Source organism: Nelumbo lutea, chromosome 3 (genome assembly GCF_056320005.1).
Source record: "Nelumbo lutea isolate HS-2025 chromosome 3, American lotus-T2T, whole genome shotgun sequence".
Taxonomy (NCBI): Eukaryota; Viridiplantae; Streptophyta; class Magnoliopsida; order Proteales; family Nelumbonaceae; genus Nelumbo; species Nelumbo lutea.
Window position 1 is genome coordinate 53272637 of NC_142686.1, and position 17844 is coordinate 53290480.

At 41.7% G+C, this 17844-nt stretch overlaps 1 protein-coding gene across 5 annotated transcripts in view; it reads left to right on the forward strand.

The window, feature by feature from the left end:
- LOC148865001 (U-box domain-containing protein 3-like) overlaps nt 1-17844 on the forward strand; it is a 50692-nt gene that overhangs the window by 4063 nt on the left and 28785 nt on the right. The gene's annotated exons all lie outside the window — the stretch shown is intronic.

The window sequence follows — 17844 nt, forward strand, 5'->3', positions numbered from 1 at the left end:
ATACTTGATGCAAAAGAAATCTTTGTTGATTTACCTTATTCTTTTGTTTCTTATATTTTCTATTTTTCAAGTCAACCAGTCACACGGGACGTTCATTGCATGTTCAAAAAGGATGATAGAGCTACCTAGCTGAACATGCCTGGAGTTTGTTATTTAAGATAAAATCGAAGAAACTCTATATAAACAAAGAAAATGTAGCATATTAGAACAACTATGGAAGATTACAAAACAGAACAAAATTTCATATTAAATAAAGTCTCATATTTTTTTTGATGAATGAAAATAATTTATTAATCCAGAAATTAAGGCAATACAGGAAACCCATGAAGAGGCACGAGCTGTTACCTCTTCTAACAAAGTATTGCGTCAAATTAAAAAACAAAAGCATCTCTTCAGTTGGGTTTACGGTAGAAAACTACAAAAAAGAAAAATGAAATGATCATTCTCATGGAGGCCTGTAATTGATATTATCATCATTCTAGAAACAACAACAAATTCTGAGCACCACAAATGGATGTAAATTATGATTATATTAATTCCATATTACCTGAGAGAATCAATCAAGTAGAAATAATAATATCTATCTTGCCTGCTACTGTAATTTATGCATTAAGATGGGCTAAAATGCTGAATTTGAGAAACCTGGTTGTTGAAGGAGAATCAACATTGGGTGGCTAAACATGAACCAAGAGGGACTGTGATACAGACTGACTCTATTTTTAATGAAATATATTACTTATAAAAAAAATAAAAACGAGAAAACAGATTGACTCTTAGGGAGTTCACAGATCTTGTGATCTGGGAATAAGTGTAAAGTGGATACCTTGGTCTGCAAATGGTCTAGCAGATGGCTTGGCTAAGCTAGGCGCTATGAGAGATCAGATGTATTGAGGCACCCTCAAGGGGTGATATAAATCTAAGAATAGGGTTAGCCGAGGCTAACCACCTTTGTAACTTTATAATATGTTCTCTTTCTATATTAATAAAATCTTGAATATTGACTGGATTGTGAACAGCTAATGGTGGGTCTTTGAAGTGGGTTCATACAGCCACCACCATCCTGTGAAACTAATCAATAAACACATTACAAGAGAAACATACAAGATATGGGAGGAAAATCCAGAGAAAATAGTAAGTGATTGGTAAAATTGAGGAATTGGATACTAAGGAAAGTGAAGGGACCTTTGAGGAAAGGGATAAAGAGGAAAGATGGTTATTAAGGAAGCAGTTTGGAGGATCTGTTGTTTAAGGAGAAGGTTAGCTGGATGCAGAAATCCAGACATAAATGGGTGAAGGAGAGGATAGAAATACAGAATTCTTTCATGCTTTGGCCAATGGGTGAAAAAGGAAAAACTCTATCTCCAAGTTAGTGATAAGATGATGTAACACTCACCCAAAAGTCCGAGACAGCAAGGGAATTTGTGGATCACTTCAAATCTATTTATAGGAGACCCCTAAATGGAAGATTATGGCTGGAAGGTTGGATTGGCCAAAGGTACCTGAGGATCTTAAAGTTTGGCTTGAAAGAAGCTTTGATTTGAAGGAAATAAAGGAAGCAATAATCTTTATTGATAGAACTAAAGCACTAGGACCAGATGGGTCGGCCTTTTATCAAGAGTTCAAGACTGTTGGGACATTTTAAAACAAGATATCCAGAAGGTTTTTAATGAATTCTTTGATAGGGATGTGATAAACCCAGGGCTGAACTCAACTTCTATAGCTTCGGTTCTAAAGAAGGATGGTGCAAATCACCCCAAGGAGTTCAGGGCTATCAACTTGTTAAATAGCCTATATAAAATTATTGCTAAGGTGCTATCGAGAAGGATTAGGGTTGATAATCAAAGTGCCTTTGTAAGTTATAGGCAAATAACTGATCAGATTTTAATTGTCAATGAGAGTGTGGAGGACTTGATAAGGAATGGGAGAAAAGGAGTGGTGTGTAAGTTGGGTTTGGAAAAGGCATATGATTTGGTGGACTAGTCCTTCCTATTGTAGGTTATGGAGAGCTTTGGATTTGGGGCAAAGTGATGTAAGTGGATAAGGGGCAATATAGAGACTTTCCATTACTTTATTCTTCTCAATGGGGCAGTGGTGGACCATCTCCCTACAGTTAGAGGGATTAGACAAGGGGACCCCCTTTCCCCTTTCTTGTTCACTCTAATTGCTGAGGTCTTGGGCAGACTAATAACAAGGATATATTCTAGAAACCTGGTGAGGGGTTGGAGGGTTGGGAGAAGTGGGGTACCAGTCACCCATCTACAATTTGCTGATGATGCTATACTGTTTTGTGAGGGTGAGGAGATTAGATGGTAAGGAACTTTAAATTGATGGTTCAACTCCTTGAAAATATGTCAAATATAAGAGGTAACTTTGACAAAAGTTGTGTGGTGGAGGGGTTGGATGTAGGCCTAAAACCTGTTGGAAAATAGAAAGAAGCTACGGGAACTTTAAACATAGCTAGAAGATGCAGAACCTAGAAGAATAGAAAAAGTCAACAACAGATAGCAGTGTCAAAGGTATTTGCAAGGATAAAAGGAGCTCCATTTGAGATTGGGCCTAACAAGATTGGTTGGAGTCAATTAGGGGCTGGGTTATTTGTTTTGGGTCTTTTGTTGGGTGACAGGTGTGGGTGCTTTGTTGATTGGGGTTGTTTTCGACCCTCTTTTTGTATCATTTATATGTATTTTTTGTAAGGGATTTGGTTTTAAGGGGTTGGCCATGTTGGGTTGGTTTGGACTGTTTGGTTTTGTTTCATCTTTGTTGGGTATTTCTTGGTTGTTTCTTTCCCCTTGGGTGATTGCTTATCACCTTTCCTTGAATCTTCTTTTTGTTTATTAAAATTTTCCTTAATCTTAAAGAAATGGATGAGAGAGAGGTGGTAGAAAGGGCAGAAATTTTTGGGGTGTGTGATTTCAGATTGGCCTCTGAGCTACTTGAGACTATCATTAGCCTCGGCTGATCCGTATCATATCGGAGCACCCTGATATGCCCTTACAGAGGGTGTATCGGGGTTCTGACTGGTTCAAGGGGTGGGGAACCTTAAACCAGCCCCGTGAACCGGATTTGAAAAAAAAGTTTAAAAAAGTACCGATACTGCCCAATACGCCCCTACCGACGTATCGGGCATATCGATATTTAGAACCTTGATCATTAGGGGATAATTCGAGAAATAACAACTTTTGGAACCTAGTGGTGGATAGATTCACTAAGAGGCTAGATTCATGGAAGAAAAATTACTTGTCTTTGAGTAGTTAGATCACATTGATTAAGTCTACCTTAACTAACTTGCTTGTGTATTTTCCTATTTTTCTTTAGGACCCTAGAAGGAGTAAGTAGAAGATTGGAAAAGTTGATGAGAGATTTCTTGTGGGAATTAGAGGAGGAAAAAAGAGATCATAGAGTTGGGCGGGAAGTGGTCACTAGTGGAAAGAATGTTGGTGGACCAGGTATAGGGAGTATTCAAAAGTGGAATGGAGCTCTATTGGGGAAGTGGTTTTGAAGATTCCCAATGGAAAAGGATAAGTTCTGGGCTAAGGCGACTGTAAGTATGGGCAAATAGCTGATGGATGGGACGTTGGAGTGCTGGAGTTTTGGCTAGGGTTTACATGAGCTTTTCTCCCTAGAAATCTATACATGCTACTCTTCCTTCCTTCTTGCCTTTTATCAGGTATGATCTCTGTTCTGGCAACCGTATGAAATTTTGGGAGCATAATTGGGTGGGGGATGTGCGTTTGAAAGATCAATTCCCTTCATTGTATTCCCTTTCCTTTTTTAAAGATGAGCCAGTGTCTACCTTTTTGGTTCCCTTAAATTCATGCTCTGGGTTTGATTAGGATTTGGGTTTTAGAAGTGGTATTAAAGATCCTGAAGTCCATAATGTTTTAGCTTTAATTCAGATCCTGGGAGGGGTGGTTTTGGACTCATGGAGGAAGGATAGCAGGATATGGAATTTGACTTCCTTCGGTATGTTTTCATGTGCTTTTTTCAATGCCTTAGTATAGCCCTCTGATAGCTTGGGACAAGACTTTCCATTCTTGGAAGTTTGGGGTAAACTGGTTTCTCCAAGGATTGGGGGGTTTTTGTTGGGAAGCCTTTTTGGGAAGGTGTAACACTTGTGATTTGCTTCAAAGAAAAAGACCTAACTCATACTTATCTTCCAATTGGTGTATCCTTTGTAAGGATAATGGTGAAAGCTGCCGTCACTTATTAATTTCTTGCCCTTTTGTTTTAGATATTTGGGTTTGGTTTTTCTCTTTGTTTGATTGCAGGTGGAACCCCACTAGATGTACAAAGCTTGTTTGCCACTTCCTTCTTTAGGTGGCCAAAGAAGAGGGGTAGGACTCTTTGGAGATGTGTTAGAGTTTCCACTTGCTGGACAATTTGGGAAAAAAAGAACTCAAGGAATTTTTCTAACAAGGAAAGGAATAAGCCATTATTGAAGCAGTTACTATTAGAATGGTACAGAGGGTGCTATCTCTGGGAATCTCTATAGATATGATCGGAAGGAATTGGAAGGAAGTGGTTGATTCAGCCCCTGAAAAAACCAAGATCAGCCCCCTTTGGTCTCCACCAGCTTCTGGATTTGTCAAACTGAACTTTGATGGCCACAGTGAAGGTATCCCAGGGCTGTTGGCATTGGAGGAGCCTTTAAGGGTGAAGATGGGACAGTCATTGCTTTATTTTCTGGACCTATTGGTGTAGGTGGCCCACTTTAGGCTTTGATCTTGGCAGTGATGGAAGGGATGAAGGCGGCTAAAGAGCTGAACTGTTGCAAGCTCATTGTTGAAGGGGACTAAAAACTGGTTATGGGGTGGCTGCAAAAGGAAGAGAATGGTCTATGGAAGTTTGCCAATGAAAAAAGATTGTTCAACTGGCTAGCACATGGTTTGGAAATTCAGCTGCAGTGGGTAAGAGAAGTGCCAACTCCTTTGCAGAAACTCTTGCTAAGCAAGGGGTGGGAAGGGAACAAATATTCTGGGCTACATTGTAATCTTGTTTTTTATTTTTTGTTTTCCTAGGGGAGGGTTAAGAGAGTTTACCTCTCCCTTGATTTCCTTGTACTCCTTTTTTTCTCTTAATGAGAAATTTATGTTATTGATCCAAAAAAAAATCAAAAACTCTATATGGTTGGATATGTTTCAACAGAGTTGAGGAAAAAGGTAATTGAACTCTTTTTACTAGAGTGGGGACATGGAAGGTACTTTTTTTTTTTAATTTTTTGATAAATTGATTTCTGAATTTGTACTACCATAGAGAGGGGGGAATCCATCAAAACCATGTACAAAGGTGAGTCTAGAGATATAAACCAGAAATGGCAGAGCTTGCTTGCCTATTACTGGTCCACTGAGACCAGAACTGCTAAAGCTTTATACCATCAAAAGGCTTTAAGACACCAATCCAATGGATGAGATGCCACTTGGTTTTGCTAATCACAGCTTCAACTGTGGATGCCTTAGGTTCAAATATCCAACTGTTGCACTCTTTCCAAATGTGCCAATAGATAGCAAAGGGCAATGGGGAGGCAGATGTCTCAAAGGACAAGACGTCCTCAGAGTTTAAGACACTTGAAAGATCAATTGGAGGAGTTTTTCCTCTTGTTCTGTCTAGTGGAAAGGCGAATCTGAACCCTCAAGGTTCTGAAAGAAGATTGAACTTATGGGCAAAAACTCGGTTGTTTCATTGCTGCTGCTAGGGATGCAACTGGTCGGGTTCAGCACGGGTTTGCCTCAACCCGAACCCGACTTAAAAATACATAATTTTCGAACCTGACCCAACCCTATGGGGTATAACTCGATGCCAACCCAACCTGACCTGACCCATAGCATTTCAGTTGTATTTTTTAACACGTTTTGAAGACCTAAAGTCCATTAATTGAAGTTAAGAATCCCATTTAAAAAAAAAAGAAGAAAATCAAAACCAACATGTAAATAAATCTTAAACGTTAAAGCTATAGAGTTAGAAGTCAAAAAATTACAAGAATACTTCGTATATATGCAGGGTATCATTACTTGGAGGGACGGGTCATCCAAAACCTGAACCCGAACCGAACTTGACTCAGGTTGAAGAATCAAAACCCTAACTTGACCCTAAAGCCAAATATATTAGGGTCGGGTCAAGCCAGGTTTACCATTTAACCTGACCCATTGACATCCCTAGCTGCTGCCCAATGTGGATTAGCACAGAGGAGTTTGAAAAAGAGTATATTGAAAGTGATAAGGTTCAACAGAATCTGTTTTTGATTAAAAAAAAAAAGATGAGGTTCAACAGAACAAAACGACTAAAGAGGATGAAGGTCTAAAAATAGAGAGTACAAGTCCTGTGATTACTGAGATGAAAAGAGGGGTGATTGCCAATGGTTTACAATCCGTAGATGAAAGTATTAGCATCTTATCAGAGGTGGAGGTTGTCAGAAATAATTTTGGGCAGGCCAAAGCTGAGGAGTTTGTTGATCAAGAAAGCTTTTTTGAAATTGTAGTAGGAAAGATTGGTGAAGATTTGGGAAGGAGAAATGTCAAAGCAAAAGAGGGAAGTCAAGTAAAAGAGATTAGAGATAGCAGTGGAATCTCTTTGGTTTCAAAAAGAATTAAAGAGTTTGGGTTCTGGCCAGTTGGTCCGTGTGACTGAAATTCTCTTTTGGTTGAAAGGATTCTTTTGGGCAGGTCCTTGCAATAAATATAAGAGATTGTATAGGAGGAAGGCAAAAATTAGAGCAAGGCATAACAAGTAAATGTTGGAAGATACTCTGTGGTTTGAAGAACAAAGAAATTTTGGAGTGATGCTGTGTTAGCGTGTATTCAGAGGTGGCAGATTTAGTTCCTGCGGTTGAAGGGTTGTTTCAGGTTGGGAAGAGTCAGAGGTGGTGGAGAGTAAAGATTGTTGAGCAGGAGACCAAGAAGAAGAAGAAGAAAAGAAAGAAGAAGAAGGAGAAGAGGAAGAAGAATAAGAGGCAGCTGAGTTAAGGCTTCAATAAAAAAACTTAGTTTCAGTCGAGTGAAGCTTTCTATTTATACTGTTCTGGCCGTACATACCAAAGTGACTACATAATTACGAAAATACCCCTGCGGGTACAAAGACTGTGTACAGTACATATAATACACCAGTTAACACCAGGGGCAAAGGTTTCTGCATAATCAACCCCATATACTTGAGTAAAACCCTTTGCCACCAAACGAGCTTTGTACCTCTCCACGGTTCCATCAGCCCCATGCTTAACAGTGAACACCCATTTACATCCAACTGGATCCTTTCCCTTAGGGAGATCGGCGAGTTCCCACGTGCCATTCTTATGGAGAGCATCAATTTCTTCCTTCATGGCATTTGTCCATTCTGGTACTGAGAGTGCTTCTGCCACATTCTTGGGAATAGGGATATTGTCAATGGAGGTAAGGAAGGCACGAAATGAAGGTGAGATGTTCTCATAGGAAACAAAATTGGAAATGGGGTGTTTAGTGGTGCACGACCTAACACCTTTCCTGTGGGCAATGGGAAGGTCAAGATCATTAGCAACAGGGAGGTTGGGAGTCAAGTTACCTGAATGAGTATGATTTTCCCCCAAGGAATTTAATGGCATTTGAAGCATGGCTTCTGGATTCTCCATAGCTCTTGAATCTGGTTGGCCTTTACGATGACGAGAAAAAACACGGAAAGGAAGAGGATCAGAGGGAGAAGGGGGAGAAGGAGAAGGAGTAGGCAGAGGAGGAAGTTGAACCAATTTCTCCTCATACCTACACTCCCCCTGAGGAGAAACAGGAAAGAATGATCCACAGGGGTATTTTCGTAATTATGTAGTCACTTTGGTATGTACGGCCAGAACAGTATAAATAGAAAGCTTCACTCGACTGAAGCTAAGTTTTTTGATTGAGGCCTTAACTCAGCTGCCTCTTATTCTTCTTCCTCTTCTTCTTCTTCTTCTTCTTCTTCTTCTTCTTTCTTTTCTTCTTCTTCTTCTTGGTCTCCTGCTCAACAAAGATGATCAGGATTTAGATCAACAAGACCGGCTGGAAGAAAGTTGAATTTGGATAAAGTGGTGGAAGCACAGGCACAAGTAAGTAAACTAATGGGTCTTCACATTTCAGGAGGGGAAAATTTTGCCAGAAAGTTTGTTTTCACTAGGAAGGCAGGGCTGCCATTAGGTGTTATGGAGGTCTTGGCAGTGTGAGTGGGGAGGTAAGGCAACAGTAGGGGTCTCCCTGAAAGATGGTGGGTGGCCTAAGAGGGAGGAATAAGAGGGGGGGAAGAGTTCAGGGAGCTTTAAGGAGGCTTTAATGGAGGTGGTGGGAAGGCTGAGAACTCAGTCCAGCAGAGCTTACATGGGGAGAAGGTAATGTATCTGCATGGAAGACTTTGGATCTCCTGAGAAAGCTTTCCAACAGAATAGAAAGTCACACAATTAGAAAGGGAACTTTCCCTAAATTGGGAAAATCTGTTAGGTGGTTGGGTCTGGGGCAAAGAAGTCACAAGTAGGGGGTTCACTACATGTCATTGCATAGATCCCGAGGTTTGGGTTTCCACCCTTCCTCTTGGGATCTGCACATGAGCATGATTTTAGCTACAACCTTGCTTCTAGAAACCTCTCATGCCTTAGACATTTTGGTTGAAACGTCAAAGTTCTAGTTTGTCGTCATGGATCTTTTGTGTGTTATATTATTGTACTGTAGCGCTCAAGTAATGGGTTGTTGCAGACCTGCATGGGTACATTATGTTGCTGTTCACATAAGGTCATTGCGTTGATGCGCTAAATTTTAGAACAATGGTGTCTGAAGCTCGATTGTGTTCTGATCTGTGACCATGATTTTATTTATTTATTTGATGAGTAAGCTGTGATCATGATTTACTATGTCTCACTGCGGGGATGCCTGTTTGCTGTGATTGAGGCTTGAGTGGGACTGCTGTAGGGTTTTTAGGCTATGTTAATTATGACTGGGTGTTCTCTAGTGCAGTTCCTTTGTCATTTTAGTATGGAAGCCTGGGTTGCGAGTGTGATGTCAGTGCGCTGTGGTCACTTGAGTGTACTCTGCAATCTCCATGTGGCCTGAACCCATATCAGGTTGTTAATGGAATTTAGAATTTTTTTTATCAATAACAACACCATTTTTTTATTAATGAATAAAGTTACAAAAGACCAAATGAAAGGGAGAGATAAGCCCTCTTAATCCTCCCCACAAAATTTACTTAAGTTCACAACAAAGCAAAATTGATCTCTTCCCACCCCTTGTTTAGCCAGTACATAAGCAAAAGAATTAGCACTTTTTTTCACCCACTGCAGTCTTACTTCCATATCTTGTGTCATCCACTTAAATCTCCTTTCATTAACATAGCACCAAAACCCATCTTCCTCTTGCAGCCAACCTACCACCAGCTTTGAATATCCTTCAATAATCAACTTTCTAATATTCAGCTCCTTTTCCCTTTGCACACCTTCCATTAAGTAGAAGATCAAGACTGCAATCAGTCTTGAACCCTAATAGATTTTAGGTTTAGAAAAGCAGAAGAAAAGTAAGGAGGAGAAGGAAGAGAGAAGAGAAATAGAAGAACACAAGGGTTTGAAAGGAGGGACAGATTCTAACACATCTGCTGCCGCCACTCTCTTAGTATTTATAGGTTATGTTCAGTACATAGAGGAAAGGACAGATCTGCCCTTAGTACTTACATGACAAATAAAGTAAATAAAAACTGAAATAAACAACAACCGAAATAGCGAACTGACCCCAACTGACACTACTATGACTGAAACAAATACCTACACATGCTGTCCTACGAACACAGTGGGGACCACTGCTGTGGGGCCCACATCAGTGTTCTCTACACTCCCCCTCAAGTTGGGAGTAGATATTTATCATTCCCAACTTGGATAGGTCTCTCTAACTTCTTCCTTGGTACAACCTTGGTGAGGATATCTGCGAGCTGCATGTTAGATGTGATATACGGGAGACACACTTCTTGTGATGTGACCCTCTCTCGCACAAAACGTCGATCAACTTCGATATGTTTAGTTTTGTCATGCTGCACTGGGTTGTGGGCTATATTAATAGTTGCCTGATTATCACAATACAACAATAAGGGCTTTTCATAGTCAATACCCAACTCTTCAAGTAGTGATCTCAGCCATAAGATTTCAGCCACTCCGTTAGCCATTGACCTGTATTCTGCTTCAGCACTAGAGCGGGAAACAACACTCTGCTTATTACTCCTCCAAGAGACAAGGTTACCTCCCACAAGGGCACAATATCCAGAGGTAGACCTTCTGTTATCAACACTCCCAGCCCAATCGACATCTGTATAGACCTCCACCTTCATGTGATTATTGTTCTTGAACAGTATACCTTTACCCGGGCATCTCTTCAAGTATGCTAATATTCTCTCTGCCGCAAGGAGATGAGAAGTTCTAGGGGAATGCATGTATTGGCTAACAACACTAACTGCATAACTGATATCTGGCCAAGTGAGGCAGAGATATAGGAGCTTTCCAACCAACCGTTGGAACATAACTTTGTCTTTAAGAGGCTCCCCACCCTCTACACTAATCTTGTGATTCTGTTAAATGGGTGTATCAGCAGGCTTAACACCCAACTTTCCAGTTTCCGCCAACAGATCTAGAACATATTTTCTTCGAGAGATAAAAATCCCCTATTTAGATCTAGCAACCTCAATACCCAAAAAATACCGTAGTGTACCAAGATCTTTCACCTCAAACTCTTGATGAATGAGCTGTTTGAGGGACTCAATCTCATGGCTATCATTTCCTGTCACCACAATATCATCAACATATACTGCAAGTAGTGTCAGAGAGGACTCCACCCTCTTGATGAACATTGTATGATATGACTGGGCCTGTACATAACCGAACTTTCCAAGGGCGAATATGAACCTATCAAACCAGACTCTAGGTGATTGCTTCAAACCATACAATGCCTTGTTCAGTCGGCAAACCTTCTTACCTGTCTCTGTATCATAGAATCCAGGAGGCAACTGCATGTAGACCTCTTCCTGTAAGTCTCCATTCAGAAAAGGCATTTTTAACATCCATCTGAAACAAGGGCCAAGAATGATTTGTTGCAAGGGATAACAAAACTCGAATGGTGGTCATTTTGGCTACTGGGGCAAAGGTCTCCAAGTAGTCTATACCATAAGTCTGGATGAACCCCTTTGCGACCAGCCGGGCTTTGTACCTTTCAATAGAGCCATCAGCATTATGCTTCATAGTGAATACCCATCTACATCCAACTGGTTTCTTTCCTTTTGGTAGGTCAACCAATGCCCAAGTATTATTCTTCAACAGGGCATCCATTTCGACTTGCATTGCATCTTTCCATTTTGGAACTAATAAGGCTTCTTGCACTGTTCTTGGAATAGGGACATTGGCAATGGAAGTGAGATAGGACCGGTAAGAGGGAGATAGGCGACCATAGGATAAGAACTGTGAGATGTTGTGAGCTGTAGATGTGGTGCAGTGCCGTTTCCCTTTGCGGACGGCAATAGGGAGATCAAGGTCATCCATAGGAGGGGAAGTGGCAACAGTGGAAGGTGTCTCAATAGGCTCTGGATCTGGAGCTGTAGAAGGAACTGGAACTGGCCAGAATTGTCGATGACAAGGATCAACCTGCCTGCATCGCCTGTGATAGACTCTCAACTCCTAATCCCTCTGACCACCCTCACCACTACAGCCTTCATCACCTAGTGGAATAGGTAAAGGAACAACCCCACTCCCACTGCGCTCCCCCTGAGGAAAGAGACTCAAAATCGCACTCTCACTGCTCTTCCTTGAGGAGAAACCCTAGGATAATAGGGTGTCTCCTCAAAGAAGGTGACATCCATGGAGACAAACCTTTTCCCTGAAACCGGATCATAGCAGCAATTACCCTTTTGAGTTTGTGCGTAACCGAGGAAAATACATTTGGAGGCCTTAGGTTCAAACTTGGAATGATGAGGCTCGAGAAGCTGAACGAAACAGGTACAACCAAAGGTTTTAAGGGGAACAATGAACAACTACTCGTCTGGGTATAGAAGGGAAAAAGGGTTTTTCATATCAAGAACTTGGGAAGAAACCCGATTAATGAGATATACTACCGTGAGGATAGCATCACCCCAGAAGCGAATAGGTACATTGGAGGTAAACATAATGCTTCTAGCCACCTCCAAGATGTGCCTATTCTTCCTTTCGGTAATGCCGTTCTGCTGTGGTGTATGAGGGCAAGTGCTCTGGTGAATAACTCCATGGCTAAGAAGGTAAGAGGTTAATGGCTTAGCAAAGTACTCCTTTGCATTATCAGATCTAAGGAATTTGATTTTGGCCCCAAACTGAGTGAGAATCATCTGATGGAAGTTTTGGGTCATAGCAGGAACCTCATCCCCATAACGCATAAGGTAGACCCAAGAAAAGCGGGTATGGTCATCAACAGACAGTAGAAAATATCTGTACCCACCCATAGAAGAGATGTGATATGGCCCCCAAACATCAGTATGCACAATATCAAAAGAAGAATTACTCATTTTATTATTCAAAGAATAAGAAGTTCTACTATGTTTGGCAAACTCACAACTCTCACACCTCAACTTTGATAACTCAACGGACTCAAATAAAGCAGGAAACAAACTCTTCAAAGACCTGAAAGACAAATGACCTAATCAATTATGCCAAAGCATAACCGGACTCACAGATTGAGAAACAAAAGACTTCTTATCCACTGACTCCTCCCGATGAGAACTCTCTCCAAGCAGATAGATCCCGTTCGTCTCACGGTCAATCCCAATCACTTTCTTTGTCTCCAAGTCCTGAAAAACACATCGGTCAGGGAAAAAGGTTACTGAACAGTTCATGTGTTTGGTAATACTAATGACTAAAAATAGGTTAGTATCAAGCTTAGGAACATGTAGGACAGAAGATAAAGAGATAGTATCCGATAGCTTGATGTCACCTTTGCCCGAAATGGGAACAAGAGAGCCATCAGCAATGGATACTCTATTTCGGCTAGAGGACAAGTGATAAGAAGTGAACAATGATGGCAAGCTAGTCATATGGTCGGATGCACTTGAATCTATTACCCAACAGTGGTCAGTATTACCTGGAGCTGAAGCATGGTAAGCTGAGGCTCGAGTACCTGAATGTGCAAATGCAGATGTGGCAGGAGCTGATGGTGATTGAGACGGCTGAGCTGAACTCCCAACTTCCTTTTCCAATTGTATGAGGGCAGCCCGAACAACGGCTAAGGTCTCTAGGGATGTGCTTGATGAGGATGCCGAATCAGTGTTCACGGCCATATGAGCATTACCCTTCTTATTTCTTAGTTTTGCTGGGACCAAGTGAGGATGTGGCTTCCAACAAGTATCTTTTGTGTGCTTGGGTTTCTTGCAATGTTCACATACCAGGTCCCATTTATCTTCCTTCTTCCGGTCCCTTTCTGGATCACCCTCTGACTTAGGTTTAATAGCTGTCAGGGCTGGGAAAGGGGGCTGAGGCTGCATCATGACTTTTCTCTTGGTCTCTTCACTATGCACCAGGGAGTATGCTTGAGAGAGGGTCACACTATCTCTGGTTAGTATCTGTTGCCGCACAATGTCATATTCTGAATTCAAACCAGCCAGAAACTCGAACACCCTATGTGTCTCGACTTGCTTTCTGTGAGTCTGTGCATCTTTAGGACTCTCCCACTCAAGGGTCTCTAGATGGTCAATCTCATGCCACAAGGATTTCAAGGTAGAGAAGTAGACAAAAACTGACTTCTCTCTTTGTTTAAGGCTGTTCACCTCACACTTCAGTTCATAGGCTCTGGCAACATTAAGGGGTTGGGAATAGGTTTCTTTCACAACATCCCATATTTCCTTGGCTGTCTTTGCCCACAAGTAATTTCGGCTGATATGTGGCTGCATAGAATTACACGGCCATGCCATAACCAAATAGTTCTCTTGAACCCACTTGGTGTATGTTGGGTCCTCCTTGGAAGGTTCTTTCACATATCCCAAGAGGTAACCCAATTTTCCCCTTCCTCCAATAGCCATCATGGTTGATTGAGCCAATTCCAAGTAATTTGACCCATCAAATCTCACAGTTGTAATCTGAAACCCGGTTTCAGATACACTACCATAACTGTTGTTCCCAAAACTACTTTCTCCTTGATTTTTAAACTCCATCTTTGGTCAAGAATCAGTAGCTACAAACTGTTAGAGCCACTACACTAGAAAATAGCACTTGGACAGTCGGTCACAACCAGAAAACAGTATGGAAGCAATGCAGGTCTGATCTGAAACCAATCTGTAATCACAATATATGCTTGAACTAGTGCAGGCCTGATCTGAAACCAATTGGCAATCACAGTATATGCAGGAAACCAACACAAATCTGATCTGAAATCAATCAGCAAGCACAGTACCAGGCTGTCTGTCAAGTATTTTATCCCCTAGAAGAGCAATCTGAGATGCTATTTTCTGAAACCAGCTTAGAGAGCAATCTGAGATGCGGGAGCAGAATTAGGGTTTCAATTGTAGGTCTGAAATAAGTGCTCACCTGCACTCTCCAAGCAGTCCGTACAGTTAGGACCTGTCGTAGGGTCAATATGAAACCCTAAAATTGATAACCTCTGAGAGAAGGGAGTTCGGCCCAACAGTCAAACCCTAGTTTAAAGAAAAAAAGGCCTTAAAGCAGTTCGGCCTCTCCTTCTAGATAGGTCCAACCTATCTCGACTGATAGCAGTCTTTGGAAACTAAATAAAAACTTACTTATGGAATGCTGTTCACTGCCTTCCAGGGTTACTTGAAACCTAGCCTTCGCTGCTTCTTTCTTAATGAAGTTTGACCTGCCCTAGAATTTTGTCTTGTTTGTTGACTGTAAAGTAAAGTAAACAGCAAGTAGGAGAGGAAAGAAGAGAGAAAAAAGAGAAAAGAGAGGAAAGAGAGAAAGGCTGGTTCGAATTAGAGAAAGATGATCTCCTTAGATTCGGTCAGACCTGTTATTATATTATTAACTTAATGGAAAAGACTTAAGTGCCATTCCTTAAGTAAGCAGCACTCGAACTAACATAACAGTACACATCAACATTCTCAACAAGTACAAAGACTGAAATACCCCTTCACTAACACCACTAACACTCCCCCTCAAGCTGGTGAGTATATATCATATAATCCCAGCTTGTTACATATGTAGTCCACTCTCCCCCGACTCAAACCTTTTGTAAACAAGTCTGCCCACTGGTTTCCCGTACTAACATATGCAGTTTCTATCACCCCATTCAGCACCTTCTCTCTCACAAAATGACAGACAACTTGGATGTGCTTGGTTCTTTCATGAAACACCGGATTGGAAGAGATATGAACCGCTGCCTGATTGTCACAATAGAGCTTCATTGGAGTACTGATGTCATATCCTATCTCCTGTAGAAGGTTCCTCAGCCACACTAATTCACAAGCAGTATGTGCCATGGCCCTATATTCTGCTTCTGCACTGCTTCTTGCCACAACTGTTTGCTTCTTACTTTTCCACGTTACCAGGTTACCCCCTAGAAAGGTGCAATAGCCTGTGGTGGATCGTCTATCAAACATAGAACCTGCCAAATCAGCATCGGTGTAACCTTCTACTACCAGTTTTCCACTACTCTTGTACAGCAAACCACGACCAGGAGCTCCTTTCAAATAACTCACAATCCTTAGCACTGCATTCCAATGTGGGACCATAGATTTCTTCATGAACTGACTCACCACACTAACCGCAAATGAAATATCTGGCCGAGTAATGATTAGATAGTTTAGTTTGCCTACAAGTTGTCGGTATCTGCCAGGGTCTTCAAATACTTCAACTATATCACTGCTCAGCCTCGTATTTGTTTCCATAGGTGTCTCAGCCGGTTTAGTACCCAACAACCCTGTTTCTTCCAGTAAATCAAGCATATATTTCCTCTGACACAAATTAATGCCATGCTTAGATCTTGCTACCTCTATGCCCAAAAAGTATTTCAACTTGCCAAGGTCCTTTGTCTGAAAGTATTCCTGTAGGAATGCCTTCAATCTGTCAATGTCCATTTTATCATTCCCAATCACAACGATATCATCCACATACACCACCAATATTATTTTGCCTGCTGAAGAGTCAAATCTGAAGACAGAGTGATCAACTTGGCACTGTTTCATACCAAACTTTTGACCACCTCACTGAACCTACCAAACCATGCTCGAGGGGACTGTTTAAGTGAAACAAAATGGGAAATAGGGTGAAGGGTGCAAGTACGTTTACCTTTCCAGAAGGCAATAGGAAGATCTAGGTCTAAGGCTGGTGTCGGAGCTGGAGCGGGATCTGTCGACGGTGATGAAGCTAGAGGAGCTGCAGCCAGTACATGCGGGCGATGTGTATACACGTGACGGATGGGTGGACGGTCAACCGACGGTGGCACCGAAGGCAAGGATGTAGGCATGATTGGAACCAGAGGAGGCGGATCAGCCACAGGAAGAGGAAGAGGAGGTGGTGATGAGGAGGAAGCAGCAACACCAGACCCCACGAAGAACGGAGTAGACTCGAAGAATGTAACATCAGCACATACTAAGGAACAACGAGAACTGGGATGATAACACTTGTACCCTTTCTGAGTTCGGGAATAGCCAAGGAAGATACACTTTAGGGAACGTGCATCTAACTTGTCAGTCCCGGGACCCAGATTATGAACGAAGCAGACACACCCAAATACTCGAGGAGGAAGCGGAAACGGAGACATGTTGGGGAATAAGACACTAAAAGGAGAACGGCCATCAAGGATAGACGTGGGCATCCGATTAATTAAGAAACAAGAGGTGAGCATTGCATCGCTCCAAAAGGTTTTGGGAACATTCGTGTGGTGCATGAGGGAGCGCGCCATTTCTACCAGATGGCGGTTCTTTCTCTTAGCCACCCCATTTTGTTGCGGAGTGTAGGTACATGAATTTTGGTGTATAATGCCATGTTGGTCCAAGTATTCTTGAAAAGATGAAGACAAGTATTCACGTTCATTATCAGAACGGAAAATTTTGATGTGAACGCCAAATTGATTGCGGATCTCAGCATAAAATTTCTAGAAGATGGCAAATAATTCACTTCTTTCTTTCATTAAATAGAGCCATGTCATTCTTGAACAGTCATCGACAAAAATAACAAAATATCGGTATCCATTATATGACATCATTTTATAAGGACCCCAAACATCTGAATGAATTAAAGAAAAAAGACTCGACACACGGTTATCGACCCTAGAACGAAAGGGAACACGATGGTGTTTCCCAAATTGACACAACTCACAATCTAAAACAGAAAGTTGACTCAATGAAGGGACTAAGGACTGCAACACTTTCAGCGAAGGATGACCAAATCTACAATGCCACTGGAGAGGAGAAATGGATGACTGAAGGGCCGTTGACATTCGTCCTCCACCATCAAGATAATACAGTCCACCGGCTTCATGCCCTCCATCAATCTTCATCCCTGTCTTGAGATCCTGAAAAACACACATAGAAGGGTAAAATGTGATGGAGCACTTAAGGGACTTGGTCAGCTTACTAACAGTCATAAGATTAAATGGAAACTTAGGTACATATAAAACTGAGGATAGGGATACAGGGTCAAGGTCAACATTACCAATACCACAGATAAATGATGTGGAGCCATTAGCAAGGGTAACAGATTGTGATGTTGAGCAATGAGTGAGAGATGAAAGCACACCTGGAGTTCCCGACATGTGATCGGAGGCTCCAAAGTCAATAATCCAGGGGTTGAGTGTGGATGCCAAACAAGCCATACCTGAGTGTGCAAAGGAAGCTATGTTCTGCTGCGACTTGGATTGAACAAACCTCTCATACTCATCCCGATGAACACTCACCATCTCCTTGCCTGGA